This window comes from Astatotilapia calliptera, chromosome 12, assembly GCF_900246225.1.
Source record: "Astatotilapia calliptera chromosome 12, fAstCal1.2, whole genome shotgun sequence".
In the NCBI taxonomy this organism is placed as follows: Eukaryota; Metazoa; Chordata; class Actinopteri; order Cichliformes; family Cichlidae; genus Astatotilapia; species Astatotilapia calliptera.
The window spans coordinates 1,552,305-1,558,080 of record NC_039313.1 but is presented as its reverse complement, the minus strand read 5'-3'; the positions used below and the strand labels follow the sequence as shown (position 1 = coordinate 1,558,080).

The 5,776-nt window shown below is 38.8% G+C and overlaps 1 long non-coding RNA gene across 2 annotated transcripts; it reads left to right on the top strand.

Annotated features, from left to right (window-relative positions):
• Window positions 1-1,256: 1,256 nt before the first annotated feature.
• Window positions 1,257-5,327, top strand: LOC113034326 (uncharacterized). Of its 2 annotated transcripts, XR_003274157.1 has the most exons (5): window positions 1,257-1,311; window positions 2,212-2,412; window positions 2,919-3,552; window positions 3,837-4,043; window positions 5,062-5,327. It is a non-coding gene; the product is annotated as an uncharacterized LOC113034326 (long non-coding RNA). The 2 variants fall into 2 exon arrangements; XR_003274156.1 differs by having other exon boundaries at window positions 2,919-4,043.
• The last annotated feature ends 449 nt before the right edge of the window (window positions 5,328-5,776 follow it).

The window sequence follows — 5,776 nt, the reverse complement described above, 5'->3', positions numbered from 1 at the left end:
GTTCAAGAAGTTGTAAGCCTCAAATTGTCTCGCTGTGCCTTGAACACATCGAGTGAGACAAAGTATAAACATTGCCCTTCACAGAAGATGTTCAGATTCTCCCTCACTACTTTCAAAAATCTGCAGCAAATGCCTTTTGTTACTTGGAGAACGAAGCCACAGCTTTTTCTTTTTCATTAGCATTCAAGTCTCTGAATGAATACAGAATAAAGATCTTACCATTTACATAGTGCTCGAAGCAAAAGAGTAAAACAAGACAAAAAAAAAAAACCCTTCCATCTTAGAAGTACATTAAATTTCATAACGATAATCCAAGCAACACAGCACAGCTGGCCAAGATTTCCAAACTTCTTTTATCAATGGAGAAAAGACTTTCCATGATCCAGGGAAAATCGCTGGATGAGATTGAAATTCAAGGTTTGTATTGAAAGGAGCAAATATTAGGGCTAGGCAGGAGTTGATCATTATCCTTAATCAACAGAATTAAAACCTTAAAACACGGACAATTAACAGAATTGTCCGTGTACAATGATGGTACAGAACTCGCTGTAGCTGCCCACTTGGAATTACCACTCGTGACGCAGAGAGCTTCGACTGATGCAACTTTATTCTCTCCTCCTTTAACCACCGACAATATGGCACCGTGAAAACTATAAAGATGCACAAACAAATACCATTAAACATTTACGTAAAAAGTGCAGAAATGTTCACATTTTACCATAGAAAATTATTTTGATTAACTCAAATAGTGACATTGACATAAATCAATAGTTTTTAAACTACTTATGTTACAGCATTTAATAAAATGAATTAACAACAACCATTCTGTCTCTTAAATACATAAACAATCATTTGCAATCATTAACCAACCTCTTTCTGCTTCCAAGGGTGCTAATCATGCTGAATCAGCTAGCCAACCTCCTCCATGCACATCTCTTAGCCAGTCTTTCCACACCACAAACAAATGACATGCATACACAATAAAAAACGAATTCAACCACATTGAGTAAACTTTCAAAGTTATAGCATGTGACAGATAAATAAAACACATAGTTTTGCATGAGTACCCTCAAAAACAAACGCTTTTACTCACTCTGAAGCAACGTGTTTGCGTCGCCTCACCGAGAACAGAACAGGAAGTCTGACACAATAAAAGAGGAAGTGCTAAGGTACTCTTCAAAATAAAAGTGCAAAGTAAAGTGGCTTTGCCGGCATTTACACTCGCAACGTCGGCATGTGGTACACGTGAGCCTGTGCATGCAGTCGCTGAGTCCACAAACGCAGAGCAGGTCCAAGACACTGGAGATTGTGGTAAGTTATGACTATTTTGGTTTCAGTGGATAAAATGTGTTTGTTGCGAATATTAAAACTTAATCAAAATGTGTAACCAGCAAATGAAGTGCTACTATGGATGCCTACAGCAATGAAACTGCCGCTCCCTCTGAAGGTAAGGGAAGTTTAGGTCTAAGTACCCTTATGTGTTTTAAAATATAAATTTAAAATAGAATAAGACAGAATCAATAAAATGAGGTACAGTTGGTTCCCTAAGCTGATGGACACGTTCTTTGTAATTTTATTGTATTTCTGTCTCTGTACACCACCTACACCACCACAATGGATTTTAAAATTAATCAATCCATATGTGATTAAAAGTGTAGACTTTCAGCTTTAATTCAAGAGATTTAACAGAATCACCACATTGTAGCCATTAAATGTAGTCCATTATTTTCAGAAGCTCAAGGTTAAGGACAGCGGACAAACATTTTTAGGGCAGGGTGTCCCCTGACTATTTCAAGACATACTATGGTGCTCAGAGGATGCATGCTCAATCATTAAGGTAAGTAAATCTCAAAAGGTTGATTCTGTTCATCTGGACATATTGTTTTCAGTGGGAGGAACGTCATGAAACGCTGCGTCCAGACGAACAGAATCAACCTTTTGGGACGAACTTGGCTTAATGATTGAGCATGCATCACAAAACTTGTATTCAACTTATCTTTTTACACACTAGAACACTGAAAATGTATCAAATGTCTAAAATGAGACAATGTAATATTTAAAGCGAACATTAGCTCATTTTGATATTGATGGTAGCAACACACCTCAGAAGTTGGGAGAGGGTAGCATCCCTTCTTTTAACAACAATCAACAAATGTTTAAAACTGAGGAGATCAGTTGCTGGATATTCCAACAATTTTCTGCTTCTTCCAGATAAAAATGCTTCTCAAGCCCGTGATTCAAGAAGAGCTCCCATAAAAAAGGTGGTCCAAGGCTGAGGTTGCTGCAGTGATGAAGCATTTTAATGACCACATAAACAAAGGGAAACTGGCCACCAGAAATGAATGCAGTCATTGGAAACTGGCAGAGGAACCAGTGTTGGCAGGAAGAACAGTTCAGAACATAAAAGATTTGGTAAGAAACAGGTTTATCTGCGAAACAGCATAAAGGAGAGTGTTATATCCACTAGGATTACTGTTAATGTTAATGTACTGTAATTAACTCTGTTAATTACCTTTTTTTATTTTATTTAACTTCTTCTTTGAAATGATTAGCACGTTTGCATTAGTGGAAATAGAGAAAAGCTCTGTTTTATCACTTTGAATATTTTTTTTTAATCACATTTGTTTGATTTTAAGACCTTTGAACTTCTCTTAGCTGTGATGTAGAGGCGACCAGGGGGTGGGACTTTAACCCCAGGTCTCATGACACATTACAGGGACTTGGAACTGAAAACTGGGTTTGTGTGTATGGTTATTCTGGAAAATGTGTTTGGTGCTTTGTGGTGCTCTTGTGGTCCTTGAGAAATGGTGCTTATAAAGTCCCTCTATAATCTGCACAAAAGAACTGCACATGTAAATGCACTATATGTATTAGCATGACATACTAATGCATACAATGTTCTATTTCTGCTTCTACAGATAAACTCGAGAAGCAACCCCAGATCGGATCAAAAGTAAAATTGTTTTTTGGACGGTTGGGTGGATACATCATTTCCATAACTGGCCACCGAAAGGGTGTGGCCATCAACATGAGTACTGAGGAATAGAATATTTAGATGTACAATGAGATAGAGAGAAAATGAAGTATTGCACAGTGGTATTTTATAGAGGGAAAGCCCTTGGAATGGGGGGGCTGTGTTATCAGTGAATCAGAGGGGGTTGAAACGGTAGAAAAAAAAACTAAGCATGGTGCCCACATCATCCGTAAGTACGAAAACTATAAGAGTTATAGTTACCTAAGAGGCATATACATTGTTTAGTCAGCTGATCAGAGAGAATGAACATGTCTTTTGATTTATTAGGTTGAACAGCACAAGACTCAAAAGTACCATGGGCAAGCAGCGGTCCCTCTATAGGAACGAGCACGCCTGGTTGCAGCGTTACAGCTATTAGAGAAAATATTGAAGGCAGTTCGGAGGCATCTACTTTTTCCCCACAGTTCCAATGGAGGTGTTCATCATAAGCTACCAGAAATTTCAAGGCAGCCTGGGAGAAGATGAATATGGGGACTGCACCCACATTCAACATGCTATATTTCTCCAGTAGCACTTATGTAAGAAAACCTTTAATTTTTTAGACATACTATGAAGTAGGGTTGAAGTGTCATGGAATTTATTCATCTGGTTTCTTTTTAAAACATTAATTATTCTTCCCGGCCAAGCAACAGTTGGGACGTAAAACTTAACGACACAGTGGCAACATTTATGTGCTGTGATGCCATCACAGCCAAAAGGGTTTACCAAGGTTATTTAAACAAGCTAAAGTCAGACCTGTTTATGTTATACATTTATCTGTACACTTACATTTATTAATAATGAGCAATATTGCTTTGCACAGCTTAAGGACCCTGCAGAGGACACCCTCCAGAGCTGAGCACTGACAACGAATGCATTTTCAACATATGCAGCAAAGAAAGTGAAAAGGAGAGAGGACAGAGAATCTATGCAGGACAAAGACAATCAAGGATCTGACCAGGAAGAGCAGGAGTCATCAGGACCAGAGGAGCTTCTAGAAAGATGGCTCTCCCAGTGTCTGAATAACAAGGTATGTGTGCCCCGAATCCCAAAAGTGAGAGTTTTGATTGGTTGCACTCCTTTCATATATAATCTTTTAGTCCAACATGAACAAACGGCAGCACTACTAAATCCCTGCCCTGGTTCACAGAAGCTATTCACAGCTTTAGGTGAATTTTCCGTAAAACTAAGCGCCTGTGGAAAGCCACAAAACTTGAAGTTCATAAGCTCCACTATTATCTACCTTCAAAAACATGGTGAAAGATGCGAGAGCCACTTATTTCTCTGAACTACTCACAGTAGGAAAAAGAAATCCTAAGGTTCTCTTCGACACAGTAAATAACATAGTCTCCCCCGCAACTCCGTGCACACCTGTCTTTTCAGATAAGCACTGCAATGACTTTCTAGGATTTTTCCAAGATAAAATCAGTGGAATCTTGGGATAATTTTTGATCAATCACTGTCGTTTGATGCTCATATCAAGTCTGTGACCCGCTCCTGCTTTTTTCATCTAAGAAACATTGCCAAACTCAGGACTATTGTATCCAAAGGTGAACTGGAGATGCTTGTCCATGCCTTCATCTCCTCTCGTTTAGATTACAGATTACAGCGTCAGAGTGAACTTCTTACGTGACTTCTACATTCAACACAGACGCTCTCACAACCCAAATCCCGATGTCGGTTTTGAATAAATTCACTTTAAAAAAAATTTTTTTTTAAAATTACATTTATGTATGCTGTATGTATTTTGTTCATTCCTAGGTTGTCAGTGTAGATGAACCAAAATACTCTCTTTGGTCATTAACATTTGAAGCACTGGAACATGAAAAGTAACCCAAAATTATCCCTTTTCAGAAAAACAAAAACTTTTCAGAAGCACTTCAGGTTGTGAGGGCACAAAACTCTGTTTAGTCTTTCATTTTAGTGTTTTCATGTGGACGGAGATATTTTTTTTTTCAAAACTTCACGTGTGGACGGGAGTTAAAACAAAACACCCTGAAAATCTCCATTTTCAAACATACTCATGTACATAGCCTTACTCTCTACAGGCAGAGGCGAAACAGAGGGGGAGACGGTCTGCGGGAAACAAAGAGAGATCTTAGTGCATGGTCCATGTGCTGGGCAGGTGAGCATATCTAGTGGAGCTGCAAGTAATCCAGCGGTCAAACACAGTGAGGTAAAGGCAACCTGTCATCTGGAGGCTTGACTGTGAGCAAAGAATTAATTCCACTAAAACAATGGCAACATTCAACTACTGCAATAACCTTCACTAATGCAGATTCACGGACAATCTGGCAATGGTGGATTGCTGGTCTTATATCTCTGCAGCCTCATTGCTCACAGGTGCAGCTAGTCGGTGGAAACGAAGGGGCCCCGCCCAGGGGTGAAGACACCAGGAACACAGGTGCTTCACCCAGACCATAACAACAGCTTTTGGCTCATTTCCATCAGCAGACCCTCTGTATAAAAACATACAGATATCATTTACAGACCATGTATATAGAGACAAGGACAAAAACAGTGATTACATTATATTAGAACAAACAATGACAACAAGAGTGGACAACATAGGCCAATATAGAAAACAATAATGGAAACACACCAGTTATATTGCACATAAGTCCTGTCCTGATATTGCACTGACCCATTACACTAATAACTGTGTCCCTTTTTGTAATGCTATAACTCTATTTCACGTGCAATATATAACCATGATTAATTAAACATGATCACAGCCACCCTTTTAAATTACTCCTAAAAATA